Raw genomic sequence first — 27,309 nt, forward strand, 5'->3', positions numbered from 1 at the left:
CCCTGGTGGCGCAGTGGTTGAGAGTCTGTCTGCCGATGCAGGGGACACGGGTTCGTGCCCCGGTCCGGGAAGATCCCACATGCCGTGGAGCGGCTGGGCCCGTGAGCCATGGCCGCTGAGCCTGCGCATCCGGAGCCTGTGCTCCGCAACGGGAGAGGCCACAACAGTGAGAGGCCCGTGTACCACAAAAACAACAAAACAAAACAAAACAAAACAAGAAAACACCCAATGAGATATCACCTCACACTTGTTAGAATGGCTATTACTAAAACATAAGACTTATAAAGGGCTGGTAAGGATGTGGAGAAAGAGAACCCGTGTACACTGTTGATGGGAATGTAAATTGGTGCAACCACTATAGAAAACAGTATGCAGGGTCCTCAAAATATTAAAAATAGAACTATCATAATACCCAGCATTTCCACTTCTGGGCATATGCCTTGAAGGAAAAGAAATCTGTGTCTCGAAGAGAAATCTGCACCCTTCCCCCATGTTCATTACAGCATTATTTACAATAGTTAACACATGGAAACAACACAAGTATCTGTCAAAAGATGAATGGATAAAGAAAATGCGACAAATATATATATATATATATGAAAATTATTCAGTCATAAGAAAGAAGGAATCCTGCCATTTTCGATGACATGGATGAAACTTAGGATATTATGCTAAGAGAAATAAGTCAGATAAAGTCAAATACTGTATGATATTACTTATATGTGGAAACTAGAAAAGTCTAACTCATCGAAATAGAGAGTAGATGGTGGTTGCCAGGGGAATGGGGATGGGGGAAATGGGTGAAGGTGATCAAAGGGTACAAACTTTCAGTTATAAGTTCTGGGAACCTAATGTACAACATGGGGACTATAGTTAATAACGCTGTATTATATACTTTAAAGTTGCTAAGAGAGATCTTAAATGTTCTCACCACAAAAATAAAATGATCACTATGTGAGGTGGTGGATGTGTTAACTAACCGTACTGTGGTACTCATTTCTCAATATGTACATATTCTGAAACATGTACGTCATGATGTCCACCTTAAACTTATACAATGTTATATGCCAATTGCATCTCAATAAATATGGGAAAAAGTAAGAGCATAGATTGTGAATTCTTAAAAAAACTAAAATGTAATGAGAATTGGAGAAAATAAATATTTGAGAAAGCATTAGGATAAATGTCTCCGTGCTAGAGTGATCTGATTACTTTAGAATCTTTTCTTCAACCTGGGTACAGGAAAAGGCTTTCTAACTATGACTCAACATTTACATGCCTGAGTTTATTTTTTTTTAATTAATTTTTTTATTGGAGTATAGTTGATTTACAATGTTGTGCTAGTTTCTGGTGTACAGCAAAGTGAGTCAGTTATACATATGCATATATCCACTCTTTTTTAAATTCTATTCTCATACAGGTCATTACAGAGTACTGAATAGACTTGTTTTATACGAAGTGACCAACAAGGGATTAATCTCCAAAATATACTTAGTTCACTTTTGATAAGGGCCAAGGAAGCTGTGATTGCCTCAACCCTCTCACAGACAGCAGCTATTAACTCTGGAGAAAATTTTAAAAAATAAATAATAAACAAACACACACACAAGTACTGGCAGACACCGCACAGTGATCCAAGAGTAGCAGAAACTTGAAAGAAGTTCACCATTGGAAAAAGGAAGTGGCACTAGTGATTTTCTCATTTCACCACTTCTAGCCTGAAGGCAGGCCTCGCCTGCACGATACACGGAAGCTAAAATGCCAACAGACGATAAAATGCCACTTTCCAGTGAAAGAAGAAACTGGAAAAAGGGAGTGCCAGAGATTGGGGGCACAAATTACATGCATAAACTCTGCCTACATATCTGGCCTATCCCTAAACCACAAGAGCTAAGGGCAGAGTCTTGGCTGTATACATAAAAATGAAATTATGGAGCAAAGATTTGATCTGTGTCAAAAATCCAGAAATTAGCAGAATTAAAGTCACTAAATCAATGAACAGTCTTTAGTAAGAGTTTATCATGCACATAAGAACATTTTGCAAATCAGGAGCTTTCAAAAGTAAAAACTGATGTGAAGCTCAAAGGGCTTCATTAAATTACAGGATGGCTTATAACGTGAAAATGAGGAAGTTGTTTACCCTTTACAGAGATTGGTTATTACAACGGGGGTTTCCAGATGGCAAGGGATTGGTTAAGAGTGATTATTTCATATTGTTTTTAGGAAGATGACTTAAGTTTCTTTTATGATTGTCAGAGGCATTTACAGGAAATAACCTAAGTTGTTTCCCTTATGTTCATGAAATAGATTTAATTTTGTCTGCATGGCTTAAATGGTTTAGTCTTCTCAGGGAATTCTCAAGTCTGGTCTCCATTTTGTATTTAATGTTAATACCTGATACTCAAAAGACTGAGTTTTCAATCTGAGAACAACTAAACTAGTTGCCTACTAAAAATGAAACAAAAATGTCTCTTTAGGGTAAAGTAACAGAATCTAAATTCACCAACAAAATACTTTTCATAGCACATAGGATACAATCTAAAATTGCACAATATATGAAGAAACAGAGAAATGTGACCCATATTTGAAGTTAAAGACAATATTTTTGAGGCTGACTATGAGAAGATCCAGATTTTTGAGTTAGCAGACTAGGATTTTAAAGCAGCTGTTTTAACCATGCTCCATGGCATAAAGGGAGCTTAATTTGCAATACCTGAAAAATGGAATATTTCAGTTGAGAAATAAAAACTAAAAAATAAAAGGAAATTCTATAGCTAAAAACAATATTTGAAATCTTAAAAAAAACCCTAGGGCTTCCCTGGTGGCGCAGTGGTTGAGAGTCCGCCTGCCGATGCAGGGGACACGGGTTCGTGCCCCGGTCCCGGAAGATCCCACATGCCATGGAGCGGCTGGGCCCGTGAGCCATGGCCGCTGAGCCTGTGCATCCAGAGCCTGTGCTCCGTAACGGGAGAAGCCACGACAGTGAGAGGCCCGTGTACCCAAAAAAAAAAAAAAAAGAGAGAAATGAAACCAGAACCATTTTATTATTAGACTCGACAGACATAAGATCACATTTCAATAATCCAATCAAATATGTAGTAGGAAAAAAGAACTGTTGCAAAACTATACACGTTATTCACTGAAATTGTGCACATAAGTAATTAATAAAGGAAATATTGTTACAGTTGTAACTTTTTGTTGTCCTCCAACTTTCACCAAAGTTGTTACTGAACTAACAATCCCCGTACTAAACTCCTGTATGCACATTTTGAATCAATTCTGTGTTTCTCAATAATGTTTTTAAAGTGACAGACGATCTTGCATTTTGCTTGTTAATTGATATAATTTAGATTGGATAAATGACATCACCACCCATGGAGGTTAACCTCAGTGTTTTTTTTGTTTGTTTTGTGGTACGCGGGCCTCTCACTGCTGTGGCCTCTCCCGTTGAGGAGCACAGGCTCCGGACGCGCAGGCCCAGTGGCCATGGCTCCTGGGCCCAGCCGCTCCGCGACATGTGGGATCTTCCTGGACCGGGGCACGAACCCGTGTCCCCTGCATCGGCAGGCGGACTCTCCACCAGTGCACCACCAGGGAAGCCCAACCTCAGTGTTTTGATTTCACAGAACTCATAGTAGAGAAGCCAGTCTCAGAGAGAGGTGTGCTGACTGGACTGGCAGACAAGAATTTGAAGTGAATTCAGTAAGCTTATGCAATTCACTTTTATTTAACATAAAGTGATTTTGTATTTTAAAAATTTATCTTCAATCCTTGATCAGTAGTGAGTTCTGGCCATTAATCTTATAAACCTTATAAACTTTAATTAAAGTTACACTTTGATAAAAGAAATGGAGTTCATCTTTTTTCTGGTATGGATATTTGATGAAACAATAAAATTCAAAATATTCTATTACATTTGTGTTTGGTGATAATTTTTCACAAATGTGCAAAATCAAGATTCACTTAGTAAGTGTGTGTGAATAAATCCTTCCAGGCATGGAAGTATTAAGATGATTTTAAAAATTCAAATACTTTGGTACAGGGCAAAACTGTATTTGGTGCCCTGATCAGTTAGCTATGCAAGACAGGAGATTTGAAAGTAAAATTAGCATTCCTTACCATATTATCTGACTAAATTTGAAAATGTGATTATGTGCTAGGAAATATTATTGCAGTACTCTATATGCAGACATTTAGTTTGAATGAGACAAAAATACCATTAATTTCCTCAGTCCGTCTCTACACTTTAAAGAGCTAATCTCCAGGGTGCTAGCTGTCACAGTGCTGAGTCACTAATATATTTTGGCTTCATGCTAGGAGAAACCACTGCAAATGTGGTATTAAAAAGTGTTCATTTTTCTTGCTTCTTTTGACAGTTCTTAGCAGAGTTTGTTAAATTATAATGTTTACTTAAACATTTTTTAAAGATGTGCCCAAATTGCTTTTATTTTCATGTAGCTGATACACAAAATCATGTCGTGTAGAAAACCAGAGGGCACATGTTACAGAAATTACCCATCTATAAATTCTTGCCACTTGAATTTAAATCCTTTAATCTGTAATGGCAATGAGGCTTATAATTGTGAAACTCTTAACAAAATCATACCTAAAATGAGAGAAAATTTCTGCTTGTGATTGACTTTTGATTATGGCCAATATTCACGAAGCATCCAAGAAAGACTGGGTACACATTTTTCTGTGCTTTCATAAAAGTTTGACTGTAGGTGTAGGTATAAGGTTATTGTTGCTGCTGTGACAAACTACCATCAGCTTGGTGGCTTAAGGCAACCCAAATTTATTATCTTTATATTACAGAGGTCAGAAGTCTGACATAGGGCTCACTGGGCTAAAATAAAGGTGCTGGTAGATCAGTGTTTCTTTCCGGAGTCTCTAGGGGAGAATCTGTTTCCATGCCTTTTCAAGCTTCTAGAGGCCACCCATATTCTTTGACTCATATGCCCATTTCTTCATCTTTAAGACATCAACACTGGGCCATGTCCTTCTCACACTGCCATCTCTCTAATCCTGCCTCCTCTCTCAGCCTCTTCTCCTTTTGAGGATCCATGGGATTACATTGGGCCCACCTGGATAATCTAAAATAATCCCCCCATCCCAAAGTCAGCTGATTGGCAACATTACTTCAATATGAAACCTTAGTTCTCCTTTGCCATATAGGCTAACATATTCATATAGGCTAACATATTCACAGGTTCTGGAGTTGGTATGTGGACATCTTAAGTGGGCATTATCCAGCCTGTCACCATGCATTTTATTTTGTATGTAATACCATTACCCAAGTACTGTCATGGTTGATAAATTATTAGATTCTTGATAGCAGGGACTCTTCCACCATTTTGTTTTAATAGGCGGCACCATTTATAGCTTAGTAAATATATTTGAAAGTTTGCTGATATTCCATACCACAATTTGTGTTTTACACAATGCATATATGTACATGACATATATACATATGCAAATGTGTTAATCAAGTCTTATAACCAAGCAGGACCCTATGGGGCCTTCTGGGGACAGATTCCCCCATCCTCTGCCTGTCTCTTGTTTGTAGAAAAACTTTAGCCTCCCAGGCCTTCCCTGAGTTCCAAAGAGTAAATTTAATCAGAGAAGCGAGAACATGCAGAACAAAGGAAAACAGTCAAGCAAGACAAAATATTAACTGTTTAGCCCCTAAAGTCAAGAAACTTCTGTTCCTCCTCAAAGGCTATAGATAATATTCCGAGCCATGGTCCTTTAGGCTGTTTCGCAGATGCTGAAACCCGCACCAGGCAGAAGAAGTTAACTGTACGCAGCCCACAAGCATGTGGACCCCCCAGACCAGTTGGAACCAGAAGGTTGATGATGTTGACTCCCGATTACCTCACCACCAACCAATCAGAACAGTGTCCACAAGCTGATCACACACTCCACAAGCCCCCTCCTTCACCCATCTTTAAAAACCTTTCCCTGAAAGCCATGGGGCGTTCAGGTCTTTTAAGCCTAGCTGCCTGGATTCCTTTGCTTGTGCCTGCAGTAGATGCTGCCCTTTCCTTCACCACAAGCTGGTGTCAGTAGACTGGCTTTGCAGTGGGTGGGCAAGAGGACCCAGGTTTTGTTAGGTCACAGTCCATGAAAACCTGAGGTTTAATCTACATGGACACAACTTTGTTGACTAGACTGGTAAGTCTTGAGGAGGGACGTACTTTGCATTTCTATTTCCCTGCTTAAGTTCTGATTCTACTGAGAGAGAGAGAGACAGAGAGACAGAGAGAGAGAGTCAACAGAGGAATAGGCACTGCATTTCTATTTCCCTGCGTAAGTTCTGATTCTACTGAGAGAGAGAGAAAGAGAGACAGAGACAGAGAAACAGAGAGACAGAGAGAGAGAGTCAACAGAGGAATAGGCAGCTAAAGATCGAAATGGAAGCTTTATTAGTGAGAATGACTAGGCTGGAGGAATATGGGGAGAAATGGGCTTCCTGATCCTTATGGCCGGATACAGGCAAAGTTTCCCATTGCTCCCAAGCGGTGTTGGAAACCTCTCGTAGGAATCCACCCTGATAGTACTCTTGGCACAGGGGGGAGAGATTAGAGCATCTACTCTTGGGTGCAACAGAGTGTGGGCTATGTGCCAGTTCCCCTCTCAGATCCACTACCTCCCCGCGGGGAGAAGTAAGAGTAGAACCACTGACCAGGCACAGTGAAAGCCCCTCCCGGTGGAACCACCACAGGGGGTTGGAAGAATTCCCCTCTCCACCCAAAGACCAGTCATTTCATTAGAAATACAAATCTATCTCTTCACTCAAAACGTTAAAACCAGTGTGGATAAAGACAAACGAGCATTTATGTTTGAATATAAATAAAATTTTTTAGAAACCTATTAAAGTCAGTTAAAAAGAAAGTTGGTAACATTATATAGTATTTTAACTATACTGAAATATGTCGGGAAATAGCAAGGCATACACCAGTAAATTGAACTGTAAGAAGTAATTTTCCAAATAATCTGCTCTACCACTTGTTCAAATAGCTTTCAGTTTCAAACTATTTCTTTTGGTGACAGCTGTTTTACATATATTTTTGGAATAAATAAACAGAATTTTGGTCTAAACTATGGAAAATACTGAGAGGAACAATTAAAAATAATTATCTGACTATTTATAAATATGTTACTAATACCTGTTTTCCTTTGCACCAAAATCTATAAATTGCAAAGTATGTTCCCAATAAAATGAGGCATCTGTGTATAAGGTGTGGGATAGAAGACCTTTCTCCTCCGGCGTGATGTGCTCTTTGAGACCAGGGATGGAACCATGCACATCTCAGGAACTAAGCAAAGGTTGGTTGAGGCAAAGAATAAATGAATCTCCACACCAAGACAGGAAGTCATTTCCATTTGGTTGGAGCCAGACTTCCTGAGTTCAAATCCTGTCTCTACAATGCATGACTTCAGGCCAGTTACTTAATATTTCTGTGCCTCAGTTTCTTCAAGCGGTAAAAGGATTATGATAATAGAACCTACCATGAGGTTATTGTAAACGTTGGTTGAGTTGAACACGTAAAGCTCTTAGAACAACAGCTGGCATGTTTTAAGCTATTATACGTTCCCAGTGAAATAAATAAAGGCTTAGAGATTTTTTTCATGTCACTTAGAAAAATCCAGGACTTGAACTCAGCATTCTGATTCTTAAGTTCGGCTCTATGTCTAATACACCTGAACTATGTTCAAGATACATATTGCTAGGATTGAAACATCCCACATTTAAAGTTACATGTTTGGGCTTGCATGAGGATATTCCTATAATGAAATGAAATGTTCTTAAGACATCCAGCTCTGTGGGGTTACCAATTTTTTTAAGCACAAATACATAATTTGGCTTCTGATGCCACATAACATTTACGATCTCAGTGACCTCCAAAAATGTTCTGATGATTTTCTCAGCATTTCACAGGATTCCACTGGGTTTCCTACCTGTCGTTTAGGTTGTGATTTGTCACCCCTCCTCTCTTCTCCTGATACCAGTTGCTAATCTGACCTGCTTTTCTGCAGCTTGGTATTTTCTCTCGGCTTGAGTTGTGCTAAACTTGGACATAAACTGCTCTCAATCCTCTAATGCATCATTAATAAAAGATCATGATGTGATACGTTTTCCTGACTTTTTTGGGTTATTTCAGGGGCGTTTTAGCATGATGCCTGTAAGAAGTTAAAATTAAATATGGGATTCTTTGTTGGCCCCAACCTGCCGTCTCCTTACAAAAAACTTCTTCCCATCCCCTCTCTCCTTGGTGTGCTAGAAAGCTTCAAATTGTGCTTTGCGTGCCAAACGGAAGGAAAAATCAGCTAAATTCAGAACTGACACTTCACATCATGGATTAGTAGAGAAAATAAATTTTAATGCTTTTTTATGTTAATTAAATTAGATATTGGGGCCATAAACATAACCACGATACAGTCTCTCTGCCACCGCGGAAAATAATTTTGAAATTTATATTATTTTTACTGTTCATGGATTTTTGTAAGATATCGACCATTTATCTAGTTACAGAATAATATGAAACAATTTTAATATGAAATAATCAAATCTTGATTGTATGATAGGAAAGGAATGGAAAGAAACGAATGTTTACCAAGTGGGTTTTCTAGCAGTGTGATTCTTCTCCATCTGAGAGAAAATTTTATGTGCAGAAAGAAAGTTTTTGCAGTTATTTGAGAGATAAATTACCATTGTTTTATGAAAGTGACACATCATTAAAAATGCTTCAGCTGAGCTTTAAATTCAGCTCAAAATATCATTTGAGTCATTCTGGCTCAAAATCAAGATCCTTTCACTACAACCTGGGGCTTTGCTTTTTTAATAACAGTCATTAAAATACTTATTGAGATGCTATGCACTGGGTACAGATTTTCAGGAAGACACAAAGAACTCGCAGTCTGGTGGAAGGCTATGTGGATAAAGTGGAGGCTGTAATACTGTAACGGGCTCTGAGTGCAGAAAGGAAGGCGGATTACCAAGGAGGAGCCACATGCAGTCCACGTCAGTGCGGGCGGTACCTGAGCGGCACTGTGTAGCCTGGGTCTTAGGAGCCGGCATTCCTAACTTTTAATACTTGGTTTGCTTGTAGTATGACTTGGTGCAAGTTACTTAACCATTTTGAGCCATAGTTTCCTCATCTGTAAAAGGAGAACACTAATACACACTATGCAGTTGTCTTCTAAGGATGACTGATACAAAGGCCACATTAAATAATGTGTGTGTTTCTATGGGTTCGAAAATGTGTATTTTTACAATTTATTTTAATAAAGTACACAAATTATTTATCTTTTGCATATGTGCACTTACATTTTTTCTGTGAAGTTCAAGAAGCAATTGCTATTATACCTAATTTTTTTTTTTTTTTTTTTTTGTGGTACGCGGGCTTCTCACTGTTGTGGCCTCTCCCTTTGTGGAGCACAGGTTCTGGACGCGCAGGCTCAATGGCCATGGCTCACGGGTCCAGCCACTCCGTGGCATGTGGGATCTTCCCAGACTGGGACACGAACCCGTGTCCCCTGCATTGGCAGGCAGACTCTCAACCACTGCGCCACCAGGGAAGCCCAATATACCTAATTTTTTAAACAAAATTTTGCCAATACTAGTCCTCCTAGAAAAGGACATCCACATATTTGGGGAAATTATGAAGTAAGGTCAGTCTACATTACTTAGGAAGCAAAAATATTAAAGTATGTTAAGCTTAATATTATCAATTTCAAGTTCAGATTACTCACATCTTTTCAATATTTAGTCTTTGCTCAAAGACCAAGTCACTTTCTAACATCCAACATATGTATTATCTATCTCTCTTTCATAAAATTTCTCTTACTGATCCTCCCATTTTCTGAACTTCTAAAAATTTAGTCTAGGTAGTATTCTAGTTCTCAATCAAATACATATTTAGGTACCATAATATATTTGTATTTTCTTTTTAAATATATATTGACCTTTTTTTTTTTTCCAAGGTAAGCCTTAAAAGCATGGTAATTTTCTTCTAGGATAATTACGGTCTCATATCAGGACTTTTTATTTTTTAATTTATTTTCTTTTTTGGTACGTGGGCCTCTCACTATCGTGGCCTCTCCCACTGCAGAGCACAGGCTCCGGACGTGCAGGCTCAGCGGCCATGGCTCACGGGCCCAGCCGCTCCGCGGCATGTGGGATCTTCCCGGACCGGGGCACGAACCCGTGTCCCCTGCATCGACAGGCGGACTCCCAACCACTGTGCCACCAGGGAAGCCCCTAGCAGGACATTTTTGAATGCCACACAGAAAATAGCCTCTTTCACACCAACTGTATTTATGTAAAAGTGCTTCAAAGGAGTCTACAGTTCACTTTTCCCACCTTAATTCACTCATTAGTGGTGATTTCCTTTGGTCCCCCATATTTCCTTTCATCAGTGAAGAAGCACCATCTGGTACCACACACAGCAGTAAAATCAAAACGCACAGAACACATGCAGGGAAGACTTCCTTCAACCTTCCTCCTCCCACCGAACATCTGCTTCCCTGTAATGTTTTTTTTTTTTTTTTTTTTTTTTTTTTTTTTTTTTTTTGCGGTACGCGGGCCTCTCACTGTTGTGGCCTCTCCCGTTGTGGAGCACAGGCTCTGGACGCGCAGGCTCAGCGGCCATGGCTCACGGGCCCAGCCGCTCCGCAGCATGTGGGATCTTCCCGGACCAGGGCACGAACCCGTGTCCCCTGAATCGGCAGGCGGACTCTCAACCACTGCGCCACCAGGGAAGCCCCCCCCCGTGCTGTTTTGAAGTGGCATTTTGAAGGGAAATGTGGGAACCATGGTAGTAATTTGAACTAGGTTAAGCAATTTTGATGTTTGATGAAGACATCTGTAATGAGGATTTCAAATCACCAGTATAATCAGTGTTTGCTTGTGTTAAAATTCTATCTTAGGCGTTGAATTTATATAGTTCTTGAGAATCACTTTTTAAAAATATTTTCCACTAGCTCAGTAAGTGCCTCTTATTTACGGGTGGTGATAAGTTAAATTTTGGTTTGTTAAGGTTTGTATTGTATTATATATTCTGAAGAAGTTAAGTCTGAGCTAATGGAATTTGTTTGTTTATAATTAAGAATGCTCTGGCATGAGTAATTACGTACATCATCAAGTATCCGGTATATAACCACAAGTTAATGTGACACCCTTTGTACAAAGAAATAAATATATTGCAATTCTCTTTATTTAACTTATAATCAAGTACCTTCTTAAATAATATTTATAGTTCTCTTGAAATTCCAACTATTCTTTGTCTAGTTTAATTCTTAATTTTTCTACATTTGTGGTTAAGCAATTAAGTATAGTAGTACCAAATTATTAAGGTTAAAAGATTAGATTTTTAGTAAAGATTCTTGAGAATCTAAGACAATTAAATTTCCAGAGTTGAAAGGATGCATATCTGTGCATCTATATCAATCTAGAGATTCTGAGTTTATTGGTAGTAGTTTGGGGCCAGTTTATATAAATGAGGAAGGAATGAAGGAGAGAAAGAGGGAGAGATAGAGAGAAAGATAGGAAGAGAGAAGAGAGGAGAGAGAGAGAGGAAGAAAATGTGACTGGTGAAGTGGGATTTGAGTCAGAAAGCCAGATATGGGACCTTCTGCTCATTCAGTTATGTCATCTTGTTTTTTTAAAGGATATGTTTTATTATGTGTAACATAGGCAAAATTACTTAAGTAAGTTTTTAAGGAATTTCACATGTTCTAATTCTTTCCATCGCCTATCACCTTAGTTCCTCCAAAGTCATAACCTTTGAGATAAGATAGTCCTTTGAAAAAGAAGTTTTGCTCAATCCACAGTTGTCATGTCAGTCAGTCCACAGTGCTTTTAGTTGGGCTTCTTTGATCTCCAGTGGAATATGGACATACTTCAAAATTCCCCACCTGTAATCTTTGGGATCCTCTTTCCTCAAGCAGTTTACTTTAGGACCATGTTTAGGGTCAGGAGATGGATCTGCCTGGTTCTGAATATGATACCCTCTAAAAATGCATTAAGTTCAAATCATATTCACTCCTAAGCTATCATACCCTAGAACACTACAGATCGTTGGGATATGCCAATATCTAACATAAAAGCAGTTTCACTGTTAGGTTCTTCATGTCATCATGATCTAGTCACCTAACTTCTATGAATTTAAGTTTCATTATCCTAAAATGGAGATAATGAAGCCCATTTTGCACTTTCGAGATCTGAAAAAGGTCAGTAGGTAAAGTGGTTCTCCACAGTGGATCAAAACTAAGAATTGGATGTACCACTAGGCACAATTCAGTGACACCTCCTCTTTATCTAACCAGAATCTTTAAGGAATATGGACCCCAGGTATGTCATGAGAAACGCATTAATCACTCTCCAATTAGTGTAGCAACATAGCCCACGTGTTTGAATGCCTGAGGTATGGGGTCGGGTGGAGAAGAGACAGAGTTGCCAATGGAAGTCATACTCCAGGAAAAGACACCAGAGCCCCAAGAGACGAACCAGCATGGTCATGGTGTGCCAAATACAGCAGCTGGGGGGAAGCAGTAGTTATAGGTATAATTTAGCCTGGACTAAAGCGTACTTTTCCTGAGTCATCTGAGAAAAAGAGGGCTGTGAACGATTACATCCTCAAAGCCCAACATTTCTGGTCTGGGTTGGGTATGGGAATGGAAAATTGTTTCCAATTAACTTTTAAAGGAAGTAAACACCTGAATTCTGGAGGCTGGAAGGTTTGAGAGAAGTAATGTCAGTTAGAGACAACAATGGTGAAACAAGCAAATTCACTAATGGGCATTAAAAATCAAAGGGCTAAGTGACATAGCATGGCTGGCCTTGGCCTATTGAGGGATTATAAACCAACGAGGAAAACGGCAGCAGACAGTTGCCAAGAGGAACAGGGAGAGCAGCACATGGACCAGAGGAAGGTGGAGGGTGAGGATGCAGTAGAAAGTATCCCTGTGTCAATTTCCCCCTTTGAGGGGCTCCCAGTGATACCTCAGAGGGGAAGAATAGCAGAGGTCCTGACAGCTGTTTTGAGGAGTTGGTCAATTAAGATAATTTAGAGATAAACCTACAATTAGTTACCTAAGATCCAAATTGATGAGCAGTTGAAAATGTTTAAGTTTTACATGTAAAGCAACATTGGATAGCAGAAATATCAATATATTCACCAAGTTTCAGAAATGTTTTCACCATAGATGAATTGAATTTTAATAGATTCATTATTTGTAACTTAACTTTTTAGTACTCCAGAATCTAGACCATTCAAATATCCAAAATCACAATGCTACGTGCACACATTTGTATAGGAAGAGAGAAACAGGAAAATTGAAAGAACATTTCTTTCTATTTTATTTAAAATTTTTTCTTTAACCCCTTGCCAATTTTCTCATAACTTCCCAGGATCAGTCCTCAAGTCCATGCCATTATTTCTTTTCATAACCAATGGGAGAACCAATGACATAGCTTGAAATACTTGAGCTTTGCTTTCTTAGCTAGCATTGAGCTTTCCAGACCTAGGAATGCTTCCAGCTTCAAGTAATAGAAATTCCAAGTAGTGGATTTAACAAATATGGATTTATTTTCTTCTAAGATAATAAAAAGTCTTAAGAGAAAGGCACATGCTAGTAGTGATTCAGTGGTTCCGTGATGTTGGCGTAGCAGCTCTAATATTCTCATGGTAACAACATAGCTGCCAGTATCAAGACATTACATCCCCCAGGACAGAGGGATGGAGGAAGTGATGGCAACAGATGCTTCAATCTCTTTACCAGAAAAGCAAAATCTTCCCCAGAAAATTCTAGCAGAATTTTTATTATGTCTCATTGACAGAAATGTAACATGTGACCATTCTTAGCCATGAGAGTATAGAAATAGGAATATTTATTATTTTTATCTCCTTAAGGGAGGAAGGCAAGGGGAAAAAGGACTAAGAAAGGATGTTAGATTAGCCAGCCAAAAATGTTTACCCTAGCACCCTCCCTCCACCTCAAGACACATCAACACTTTTTTGAAAGTATGTTTGTTGAATAAATAGTGTGAACAAAAGCTCTGGCACCTGTTTCCAAGCAACATGCATATTCTAAGCCTTTCTAATATAAATTCTGGAACCACTAATGCCCCCATTCCATTGTCTCCACTGTCAAAATCACTGTGTGTGTGTGTGTGTGTGTGTGTGTGTGTGTGTGTGTGTGTGAAAGAGATTGATTGATTATTCCTTTTTATCCTTTAGGCAGGTGTGGTGGAGATTGGCTAGATGTTCACCGATTCTATTTCCTTTATCTGATCAGACCACATCTCTCAACATCCCCAAATTCCCATAGAATAAAGTGTGAGCAATGTGACTGGGTTTTGAACCATGCAATATGGACAGAAATGATATCCTGCAAAATCCTCATGTTCTCTCTCTCTCTTTCATCCTTGCAACTGGAAGTGAAGGACTTCAAGATGGCAGAGCGAAAGAATGCAAGGGCACTGAATCTTCGTCACTGGGGGAGAGTAGCTGACCTCCACTGACCTGGGACATGAGTTAGTCACTGATCTCAGGAGTGTTTGTTCCAGCAGCCAGTGGTCCTTAGGCTATTTAACATAAATGGTGTATTCACATGTTTAGTTTTTGCCAAACGTCCAGGTAACTGGGTGATTTCTTGTTGTTCGGGGGATTATTATCAGCAAAATGACAGGGGAAGAAATATATGCTGATGTAATTAAAATTGAATACAGCTTTTTATGATATAATTAATGTCTTTATAAGGACTGATCAGGAGGTTACCACTTAACAAGTAGGTAGGCAAACCTCTTAAATAACTTGGTAACTGTGAAGATTAGAGTTTTTTAATTAGAGAAGGAAGTAAAAATCTCTTTTTACAATCACTAGGCACAATATATCAGAGTGTCAGGTAATTGCAAATAGATTTAACAACACAGTCTTGACCTAATCAAGAAGTAATATTATTTAAAGACTGCTAATCAAATAAAAAAATCAGTCTATCATCAGAGGTAGTCTAACCTGATAGAAGCTGAGTTTTTCCATGGCAACTAACTAAAGCTACTACATTTAAGTTGTTGTACTTGGCCTCTCCAGGTTTCTTACTTGTTGCCTTTTTAGTTCTTGAATTTTGTTGAAAGGACAAGTGCTCTTTCTCCCCTTTACCACCTGGAGATTCCCTAATTATCCTCCAAGTCCCAGAGCAACTGCAATCCTCTGCATGAAGCATTTCTGATTCCCGAGTTTCTTTAAGCAGTGCTGTCTGCTCTCACCATTGGGCTCTTAAAACAAACTGTACATGCCTTCTCGGCACTTGATACTTACATGATCTATGTCTGCCTTTCAGCCGAAGATATTTCCATTTATCCCTGAAACCTGGAATATAGAAAGAAGTAAATTTATTTGTGCTATTTATTTACAGCCCAAATAAGAGTCTGGATCTTTCATAGTTCCTTGACAGAACAGGATCATATTCAAACAAAGTATAGAAAGAAAAGCAATTTTACATATAATCCATATTCTCCCATCTAAATTTTAAAATTAAACTTTCTGATATGTCCTTTTCTGACTTATTTTTAAGATTTAAAATTTCACAAACTAATGCCTTCTTAAGCATCGCACCAGCTTCATTTTCAGACTCATCCCTCTTCCCGGAAGCAATTACTACTAGAATTGATCATTTTTTCCATCTTTTTTTAGTCAATATTATGTTCCTGATGTAATGTAGGTTCTGGACCCAATTTCCAATGTGTGTGGGAGGGATTTCCCCAAACCACTGAGAAACTCAATTCAAACTCAATTCTGACACTATCTACCTGGAGACAAGAGCAGATTCCACAGGTAAAGGGCTCAGTCCCACCAGACCACCCCTACTTCACTTGCTAATCACAAGCCCATGTTGTTACCTTTGCTTCTGAGCAAGTGCTACAAATCGGAGGCCCAAACAATTCCCTCCAACTCAGGATGCCAACCTGAAGTCCAGGTACTTTGATCAACTGTACTTCTACCTACCAAACTTCTACTTGTACTTCTGACCAACTGGCCATAAATCAGAGGTTCCCAAGACCACCTCCTTGGGTTTTATTAATTTGCTAGAGTGGCTCACACAACCCAGGAAACCTGTTTACTCACAAGATTACCGGTTTATTACAAAAGACATTAAAGATTAGGAATCAACAGCCATCTGAAGAGATGCATAGGCCGAATTCCCAAACAATGGAGCTTCTGTCCCCATGGAGTTTGGGCCTGCCATGGTAGTATGTGAAAGTGTTCTGGTTCCCCAACCTGGAAGCTCTCTGAACCCCTCTTTTTTTTTATGGAGGCTTCATTATGTAGGCATGACTGATTAACTCCCTGGCCATAGGTGACTGAGTTAAACTCCAGCTCCTCTCCCCTCCCCAGAAATCAGGGGGTGGGATAAAAGTTCCAGCCCTCTATTTGGGGTTGGTCCCCTTGGCAACCAGCCCCATCCTTAGCAGCTTTCCCAACGTCATATCATTAACGTCAACTCAGTTGTGGTGGAAAGGGGCTTGTTATGAATAAAAAGACACCCATTTCACCTTTCTGTCTCTGGAGCGATTTCAGAAACTAAGGACAAGAGATCAAATATTCTAACAAAAGATTCTCCCATTGCTCTTATTGCTCAGAAAATTCCAAGCATTTGGGGAGCTGAGAGCCAGGACCTCTGCATGAAGACCAAATATATATGCGAAATACATTGTGGTCATCTGAATGACCAAATACATACTTCTTATAAATCACAATATTGCAGATACTTATCTATATTAATACCTGAAGATCTAGTTAATTACTAGCGCTCTGTGTATTAATATTTAACAACTGTATGGTTTTACCTGTTTATACCACGTATTAACATTCTATACGTTCCCATGTTGTCAAGTACATTCCCATGTTGTTGAGTATGTTAAATATTTCCAGTATTTTTGTTTGTTTGTTTTCTGGGGCAATGCTGCAACAGAGATGCCACAAAGAGCCTTGTGTTTATTTGTGTATGTGGTTTTTTAGGGTATATAACCAGAAGTGAAAATGCTGATTAATGGAAAATATTTATTTTAATGTGATATATGTGTTTTACATGGAAACATATATAAAATGAATATATATTAAACCATGAAATAGTGAATGTATGTTGCCACTGCCTAGAAGAAAAAATGGAATAGGATATTGCAGTATGTTAGAAGCCCCATTACACCACCAGTCCAAAACTCACATGTACAGACTATTAAGATAACCATTATCTCAATTTGTGTAAAAGTTTTCCTTTGTCTTATCTTATTTTTTTCACATTTAGCCATCTACGCACGTGTGCTTAGTAATAATTGGAAATATATCATTTCCCATTTTATAAGATTATTTTGAGGACTAAAGGACTTTTATGATGCATTTAAAATTAGTTTTTGCATACATAGACCCTGTACAAGTGTTATCTCTGGTTCTGTTGGTGATGGTGTTATTACCATTACTTAACATGTCTCCTGTGCACTGTAGAGTCTCTCTAGGGCATATGTACAGGCATCTAATATCTGGACTGTAAGACATTCAAACTATTCAGCTACACCAGTTAATACAAAGCCATTTACCCAGAGTGAATGCAGCAGTTTACATTCTTACCAGCAATAAAGTGAGTATGACTTGTTCCGTTTCCTCATAATACTTGCTGTTGCCAGACTTTATTATATCTGCCAAACTGAAGGGTATTAAAGGGTATTTCATTGCGTGTTTAATTTGGACTGTCCTGATGAGACATTTAACCATCTTTTCTTTCATATGTCCATTGGTTGTTTGGGTTTACTCTTTGTCAAGAACCTCTTTAAGACTTTAGACAATTTTGTTGTTTGTTTTCTTATTTTTAAAGCATGGAAGTTCCTTATGTATTTTGTATATAAATCTTGTGTCAGTTTAAGGGTTGTAAATAACCTACCTGGACTTTCTGTCTAGTGTTTTCATATTCTTTATGGTGACATTTCATAAATATTAAATTTTAATTTCAGTGCAGTTTATCATTCTTTTTTGCACTTTTTTATTTTTTTTTTCTTTTGCGGTACGAGGGCCTCTCACTGCTGTGGCCTCTCCAGTTGCGGAGCACAGGCTCCGGACACGCAGGCTCAGCGGCCATGGCTCACGGGCCCAGCCGCTCCACGGCATGTGGGATCTTCCCGGACCAGGGCACAAACCCGTGTCCCCTGCATCGGCAGGCGGACTCTCAACCACTGCGCCACCAGGGAAGCCCTCTGTTTTGCACTTTTTTGTGTCTTGTGTAAAAAGCATTTCACTAATCTATTCACTAATACTGTCTTTGAAAAGTTTTATAGTTTTATTTTCATATTTAGATCTCCATCACTGATTGACTTTTTATGTGTGATGTAAGGTAGGAATTCAATTTTATAGCCCCTACTTCATAGGGGCTTTTGGCTTTTCGGCCAAAACTGGATGCCTAAAATGACAAAATACTACAAGGAAAGTGTCTTGTAGTTTTCTGGCAGTTGCCCAGAATATAATATTGGAAGTAAGACTCAAAAATATATTCTATGAAGAGCCAATGAAGCGATAATTTTTCAGATGTTATTCTAGTGGCCTGAAAGACATGATGCAGTTTCAAAAAAAAGAAAAACACTAAGGTGCATTCAGGGAGTAATTTACTAACTGATGCATCAGTTTGGGAAGACAGCAAAAAAAAAAAAAAATTTTAGTTCCCTGTAAGGGAACTAGAGGTCACTCAGTACAAGTATTTTCTTTTAGTGTCCTGTTATAAAAATTAAGAATGCATTCTGTTAACACACACGTATTCTTATACAGTACAGATATAATCCATATTACATAAAATTAATGTTCAGACTTCTAAGTATTTTACATGTCAGCCTACATGACAGAAGCCGATCTGTGTCGTACAACTTCTGAATTTATGTCAATGCCTTCTTTAAATTTTAAGCAGTTTGGGATTGATATATTTCTTTCAGTTTCATTTGTCACAAAGACTTTCAGTATGAATTTGATTATATTATGAAATTTCTTTCTACTTACAAGAAATGACTAATTCTGTACCACTTAATGAATTTTGCCTTGAATTTTATTTGCACTTGCCTGATGTAATTTGCCTATAATGTTACTCTGCTATTTAGTGTCACACTGTTTAAAGCATGTCTCTTGAAACTTGCGTGACATAGGATTTTCTACTTGACTCAATCAGTTTCTTACTTTGTTGTTTGATGAAAAGGTTTCATTTTATTTACAATGATTATTATAACTTAAATATTTGGCTTAGTTCTATTTCTGTCACCTACAATTTATTTTTTTATGTTTCTTTTGTTTCTTCCTTTGATGTACACCCTATCTTTCCATCATTTGTTAGTTTGTTTTTTCTCCCTCAGTGTCTTGGAGGATATATATTTTGTGTTAAATTCTACTTGTGGCTATCTTTTATTTTTTCAAAGTGATTCATTTTTATTATTTATTAATTATCAGATTCAAGTGTAACTCCCAGAAATTTGTGATAAGCAGCATAGCAAATACTTAACTTCTGAACAATCCTTCAAAAGTAAACTTCCTATCATTTCTCTACCTTATCATAATTTCAAACTTGAAATCTTGATTCCTGTTTTGAAATATTATTTGAACGAAAGTAAAATGTAATTTTTCAGAAAAATTTTGACATTTCATTCAGTTTAGAAATCCTATGTTCCCAAAATAAAATTTTAAAATAAAATAAAATATACAATCCTTACACAGGTACATAAGACAGAAAAAGACTGAAACAGTAGGTCACTTTATATTAAAAAAAAAAAAAAGAAATCCTATGTTCCCAAAGTTATTTTCACTTACATCTATTTTAACTGATTCAAAGCCCACAGTATATATGCTTTAAGTATTTTTAAAAGGATGAACACACTGATGGTATATTTTCTGATCCCTTTTATATCTAAGTCCTTAAAATCATAAAACCTGCATTTATCTTCACATAAGAATAATTTATTGGCTGTTTAAAATTTTTCTTAGGTAATATTTTTCATGAATTTGAGAATTTTTTAATTTTTGTATTAACTGATTTTTTTATTGTCTACCTTCCTACTCAATATCTATTGACTTCTTTCTCCTCAGTTTTGTTCAGAGACAATTTTCTAATTGAAGTTATTTGTTTTTCGTATATGTTAGCCTGAGTTTCAGCAGGAAACAAGCAGCACTCACAAAAAGAGTGATTAAAGAAACGAAGGAACTGTTTACAAAGGTGTGGGCTGGGTTAGGAGAAACCAGTGGGAGATGCCAAAAGGAGCAAGAGAGGAGGGGGATTGCCCCGTAACCCTGTGAGAGCAGAAGCCACAGGAGAGGACCACCTGACATGGGCTGGGGCCTCTGCAGGCTGGTCTCATCACTGCCAAACTGTAGCCCCGCAGGGAAGTAAGTACTCCCAACACTCTCAGTCTCCTGCTGCTACTGGACACTGCCCCACCCAGCAGACACCAAGAGACAAGGGAGCTGGCTGGTGTGGTCAGTGGGCACAGCAATCAGCAGTCAGGGGGCACGTATGTTAACAAATCGGACCTAAGGGGAAATGTGAAAAATGTCTGTGTAAGTATTTTCCTTTGTGGATAAATGGTACCAATGCTCCTTTTTCGAACGCTCCCCCCTTCCCTCTTCTTCCCATCTGGAAAGCAGATGTGAACCAAAAGTGCTGGCAAGAACAAAAAGCAACTGCACCAGCCTTGGGTTGCCTCCATTTGAATACTTTTTTAATAAGAAAACAAACCAACTGGAATTTTGTATTTAATATTCCTTGCTAGTCTTCATCTCCAGTATATGACACTTTTCCTAACCACATGTTTTCTTTCTTTGAAATTGCTCTTCTCATTTCCACTCCTATATGACTTCCTATTTTAATTCTGGATAATGATAATAGGTGACTGGCTGACCTTTTCCTTTACGGTCTCCAAACTTGAAACTATCCTAGCTATGGATTAAATGAATCCTCCCAAAACACCACTTCCGCCATCATATTCCCCTGACAATATCCCAGTAATGACTCTTAACCTACAGAATTAATTACAATGTGCTCCAAGGGCATGTACTACTTGGCTCTGATTATTGGTTGGATCTTATCTCTTCCTAAGGGTATATATTTTGACAAAGCCATTTTAATGCCAAGCACATTTCTGACATACTCACTTTGATGTTGCTATTATAATGAGGAGAAAATTTGCTTTTCCTGGAAAATAAACCACCATATTTATATTCCTTTCTCTCCTTTTAAGTTACCAATTAAGGAGTGAAATAGACACTGTCACCCCATTAAATCATCCCTCAGCATTAAACACTAACCTATCCCGTCTCCCGTAGGGAAATAATTTTTGATATGGCTCCGTAAAGTGTTAAAATGCTGAAATGAACCCATGCCTATGCTTAAATACAATAGTGCTAAGCTCACTGCAAGCAGAAACATTAACGGCTCATTCCTCCAGCTCCATTTCTGTTTCTCAAGATTGCTTTGTCTATTAGAGGTCTTTTGTGTTTCCATACAAAGTGTGAAATTTTTTGTTCTAGTTCTGTGAAAAATGCCATTCGTAGTTTGATAGGGATTGCAATGAATCTGTATATTACTTTGGGTAGTATAATCATTTTCACAATGTTGATTCTTCCAATCCAAGAACATGGTATATCTCTCCATCTGTTTGTATCATCTTTAATTTCTTTCATCAGTGTCTTATAATTTTTTGCATACAGGTCTTTTGTCTCCTTAGGTAGGTTTATTCCTAGGTATTTTATTCTTTTTGTTGCAATGGTAAATGGGAGTGTTTCCTTCATTTCACTTTCAGATTTTTCATCATTAGTGTATAGGAATGCCTGCTACTTTACCAAATTCATTGACTGGCTCTAGTAGTTTTCTGGTAGCATCTTTAGGATTCTCTATGTATAGTATCACGTCATCTGCAAACAGTGACAGTTTACTTCTTTTCCGATTTGGATTCTTTTACTTCTTTTTCTTCTCTGATTGCTGTGGCTAAAACTTTCAAAACCGTGTTGAATAATACTGGTGAGAGTGGGTAAACTTGTCTTTTTCTGATCTTAGTGGAAATGCTTCCAGTTGTTCACGACTGACGACGATGTTGTCTGTGGGTTTCTCATATATGGCCTTTATTATGCTGAGGTAAGTTCCCCTCTATGCCTACTTTCAGGATGGTTTTTACCATAAGTCGCTGTTGAATTTTGTTGAAAGTTTTTCTGCAATTCTTGTGTTGATCATATGGTTTTTATTCTTCAATTTGTTAATATGGTGCATCACATTGATTGCTTGGTATATACTGAAGAATCCTTGCATTCCTGGGATAAACCTCACTTGATCATAGTGTATGATCCTTTTAACGTGCTGTTGGATTCTGTTTGCTAGTATTTTGTTGAGGATTTTTGCATTGATGTTCATCAGTGATATTGGCCTGTAGTTTTCCTTTTTTTGTGACATCTTTGTCTGGTTTTGGTATCAGGGTGATGGTGGCCTCACAGAATGAGTTTGGGAGTGTTCCTCCCTCTGTTATATTTTGGAAGAGTTTGAGAAGGATAGATGTTAGTTCTTCTCTCAATGTTTGATAGAATTTGCCTGTGAAGCCATATGGTCCTGGGCTTTTGTTTCTTGAAAGATTATAATCACAGTTTCAATTTCAGTGCCTGTGATTGGTCTGTTCATATTTTCTATTTCTTCCTGGTTCAGTCTCAGATGGTTGTGCATTTCTAAGAATTTGTCCATTTCTTCCAGGTTGTCCATTTTATTGGCATAGAGTTGCTTGTAGTAATCTCTCATGATCCTTTGTATTTCTGCAGTGTCAGTTGTTACTTCTCCTTTTTCATTTCTAATTCTATTGATTTGAGTCTTCTCCCTTTTTTTCTTGATGAGTCTGGCTAATGGTTTATCAATTTTGTTTATCTTCTCAATGAACCAGCTTTTAGTTTTATTGATCTTTGCTATCATTTCCTTCATTTCTTTTTCATTTATTTCTGATCTGATCTTTATGATTTTTTTCCTTCTGCTAACTTTGGGGTTTTCTTGTTCTTCTTTCTCTATTTGCTTTAGGTGCAAGGTTAGGTTGTTTATTTGAGATGTTTCTTATTTCTTGATGTAGGATTGTATTGCTATAAACTTCCCTCTTAGAACTGCTTTTGCTGAATCCCATAGGTTTTGGGTCATCGTGCTTTCATTATTATTTGTTTCTAGGTATTTTTTGATTTCCTCTTTGACTTCTTCAGTGATCTCTTGGTTATTTAGTAGTGCATTCTTTAGCTACCATGTGTTTGTATTTTTTACAGATTTTTTCTTGTAATCGATATCAAGTCTCATAGCGTTGTGGTCATAAGTCACTTGACACGATTTCAGTTTTCTTAAATTTACCAAGGCTTCATGTGACCCAAGATATGATCTATCCTGTAGAATGTTCCATGAGCACTTGAGAAGAATGTGTATTCTGTTGGTTTTGGATGGAATGTCCTATAAATATCGATTAAGTCCATCTTGTTTAATGTATCATTTAAAGCTTGTGTTTCCTTATTTATTTTCATTTTGGATGATCTGTCCATTGATGAAAGTGGGGTGATAAAGTCCCCTACTATGATTGTGTTATTGTCAATTTCCCCTTTTATGGCTGTTAGCATTTGCCTTATGTATTGAAGAGCTCCTATGTTGGGTGCATAAATATTTACAATTGTTATATCTTCTTCTTGGATTGATCCCTTGATCATTATGTAGTGTCCTTCTTTGTCTCTTGTAACATTCTTTATTTTAAAGTCTATTCTGTCTTATATGAGATTTGGTACTCCAGCTTTCTTTTGACTTCCATTTGCATGGAATATCTTTTTCCATCCCCTCACTTTCAGTCTGTATGTATCCCTAGGTCTGAAGTGGGTCTCTTGTAAACAGCATATATGGGTCTTGTTTTTGTATCCATTCAGCCAATCTATGTCGTTTTGTTGGAGCATTTAATCCATTTATATTCATGGTAATTATCAATATGTATGTTCCTATTACCATTTTCTTAAATGTTTTGGGTTTGTTATTGTTTGTCTTTTCCTTCTCTTGTGTTTCCTGCATAGAGAAGTTCCTTTGGCATTTGTTGTAAAGCTGGTTTGGTGGTGCTGAATTCTCTTAGCTTTTGCTTGTCTGTAAAGGTTTTAATTTCTCCGTCGAATCTGAATGAGATCCTTGCTGGGTAGAGTAATCTTCATTGTAGGTTTTTCCCTTTCATCACTTTAAATATGCCCCGCCACTCCCTTTGGCTTGCAGAGTTTCTGTTGAGAGATCAGCTGTTTACCTTATGGGGATTCTCTTGTATGTTATTTGTTGCTTTTCCCTTGCTGCTTTTAATACTTTTTCTTTGTATTTAATTTTTGATTGTTCGATTAATATGTGTTTTGGCATGTTTCTCTTTGGATTTATCCTGTATCGGACTCTCTGCACTTTGTGGACTTGATTGACTATTTCCTTTCCTACATTAGGGACGTTTTCAACAATAATCTCTTCAAATATTTTCTCAGACCCTTTCTTCTTCTCTTCTTCTTCTGGAACCACTATAATTCGAATGTTGGTGCATTTAATGTTTTCCCAGAAGTCTCTGAGACTGTCCTCAATTGTTTTCATTCTTCTTTCTTTATTCTTCTCTGCAGTAGTTATTTCCACTATTTTATCTTCCAGGTCACTTACCCGTTCTTCTGCCTCAATTATTCTGCTATTGATTCCTTCTAGAGAATATTTAATTTCATTTTTTGTGTTGTTCATCATTGTTTGCGCTTTAGTTCTTCTAGGTCCTTGTTAAACGTTTCTTGTATTTTCTCCATTCTATTTCCAAGATTTTGGATATCTTTACTATCATTACTCTGAATTCTTTTTTATGTAGACTGCCTACTTCCTCTTCATTTATTTGCTTCTTCATCTGCTGTGTATTTCTCTGTCTTTTCATTTTGCTTAACTTACTGCATTTGTGGTCTCCTTTTCACAGGCTGCAGGTTTGTAGTTCCCATTGTTTTTGGTGTCTGCCCTCAGTGGCTAAGGTCAGTGGGTTGTGTAGGCTTCCACCAGGAGGTGGAGGGTACTGGTGCCTGTGTTCTGGTGGATGAGCCTCGATCTTGTCTTTCTGGTGGGCAGGACCACGTCTGGTGGTGTGTTCTGGGGTGTCTGTGAACTTATTATGATTTTAGACAGCCACTCTGCTAATGGGTGGGGCTGTGTTCCTGTCTTGCTAGTTGTTTGGCATGGGGTGTCCAGCTCTGTAGCTTGCTGGTCATTGAGTGGAGCTGGGTCATCGCCTTGAGATGGAGATCTCTTGGATAGCTTTCGCCATTTGATATTATGCAGGGCCAGGAGGTCTCTGCTGGACCTATGTTCTAAACTCAGCTCTCTCACCTAAGAGGCTCAGGCCTGACACCCAGCCGGAGCACCAAGACCCTGTCAGCCACATGGCTCAGAAGAAAAGGGAGGAAAAAATAGAAGGAAAGAAAAAGTATATATATAATAAAGTTATTAAAATAAAAAATAAAACAAAATATTATTAAAAATAAAGGAATTAAAAAAAGAAAGAAAGAAGAGAGCAAACAAACTAATGAACAAATCCACCAATGATAATAAGTGCTGAAAACTATACTATAAAGAAACTCCAAAAACAAAACAACCGACAGAGAGGACCCTAGGACAATTGGTAAAAGCAAAGCTATGCAGACAAAATCACACAAAGCAGCACACACATACACACTCACAAAAAGAGAAAAAGGAAAAAGAATATATACATATATTAAAAAAAAAGGAAGAGAGCAACCAAGTCAGTAAACAAATCTACCAATGATAAGAAGCTCTAAATACTAAACTAAGATAAACATAAAACTAGAAACAAATTAGATACAGAAAGCAAACCCCAAGTCTACAGTTGGTCCCAAAGTCCACCGCCTCGATTTTGGGATGATTCATTGTCTATTCAGGTATCCCACAGATGCAGGTACATCAAGTTGTGGGGATTTAATCCGCTGCTCCTGAGGATGCTGGGAGATATTTTCCATTCTCTTCTTTGTTCGCACAGCTCCTGGGGTTCAGCTTTGGATTTGGCCCCGCCTCTGCGTGTAGGTCGCCTGAGGGCGTCTGTTCTTTGCTCAGACAGGACGGGGTTAAAGGAGCCGCTGATTCGGGCGCTCTGGCTCACTCAGGCCAGGGGGAGGGAGAGGTACGGAATGCGGGGCGGGCCTGCGGCAGCAGAGACCAGTGTGACGTGGCACCAGCCTGAGGTACGCTGTATGTTCTCCCGGGGAAGTTGTCCCTGTATCACCGGACCTGGCAGTGGCGGTCTACGCAGGCTCCCGGGAGGGGTGGTGTGGATAGTGACCTGTGCTCGCACATAGGCTTCTTGGTGGCTGCAGGAGCAGCCTTAGCATTTCATGCCCGTCTCTGGTGTGTGCACTGATAGTCATGGCTTGCGCCTGTCTCTGGAGCTCATTTAGGCAGTGCTCTGAATCCCCTCCCCTCATGCACCACGAAACAATGGTCTCTTGCCTCTTAGGCAGGTTCAGACATTTTCCTGGACTCCCTCCCAGCTAGCTGTGGCGCACTAGCCCCCTTCAGGCTGTGTTCACTCAGCCAACCCCAGTCCTCTCCCTGGGATACGACCTCTGAAGCCTGAGCCTCAGCTCCCAGCCCCGACCCACCCCAGCGGATGAGCAGACAATCCTCTTGGGCTGGTGAGTGCTGGTCACCACCGACCCTCTGTGCAGGAATCTCTCCGCTTTGCCCGCTGCACCTCTGTTGCTGCACCCTCCTCCGTGGCTCTGAAGCTTCCCCCCACCCACCCCCAGTCTCCACCAGTGAAGCGGCTTCCTAGTGTGTGGACACTTTTCCTCCTTCACAGCTCCCTCTCTGAGATGCAGGTCCTGTCCCCATTCTTTTGTCTCTGTTTATTCTTTTTTCTTTTTCCCTACCCAGGTATGTGGGGAGTTTCTTACCTTTTGGGAAGTCTGAGGTCTTCTACCAGCATTCAGCAGGTGCTCTGTAGGAGCTGTTCCACAGGTAGATGTATTTTTGATGTATTTGTGGGGAGGAAGGTGATCTCCACATCTTACTCCTCTGCCATCTTGAAGGTCCCCCTGTAATAATAATTTTGAATTGAGTATTGTGTTGACAAAAAGCTAATTTTACATCAAGTTGATTGAGTGATGGGTAATAAAAGGTTGGAAGAATTTCCTCTCTAAAACATAGTTGAGAACTTTATTTTTTTCATGGAGAAAATTTCAAAGGAATTATTCTATTAAAATATTAAACTTTGTTAAAGTGGAAATATAT

The 27,309-nt window shown here is 38.6% G+C and overlaps 1 long non-coding RNA gene across 1 annotated transcript in view; it reads right to left on the reverse strand.

The window, feature by feature from the left end:
* The window catches only part of LOC307197209, a 169,171-nt gene extending 142,080 nt beyond the window's left edge, over window positions 1-27,091 (reverse strand). The window contains exons 1-2 of the long non-coding RNA XR_013831351.1: window positions 26,973-27,091; window positions 15,324-15,374 (exon numbers count right to left, since the gene is read on the reverse strand). This is a non-coding gene — a long non-coding RNA (uncharacterized lncRNA). The remainder of the gene's footprint in view (window positions 1-15,323; window positions 15,375-26,972) is intronic.
* Window positions 27,092-27,309: the final 218 nt, after the last annotated feature.

The sequence above is a fragment of the Stenella coeruleoalba genome (genome assembly GCF_951394435.1).
Source record: "Stenella coeruleoalba genome assembly, chromosome: 14".
Classification (NCBI taxonomy): Eukaryota; Metazoa; Chordata; class Mammalia; order Artiodactyla; family Delphinidae; genus Stenella; species Stenella coeruleoalba.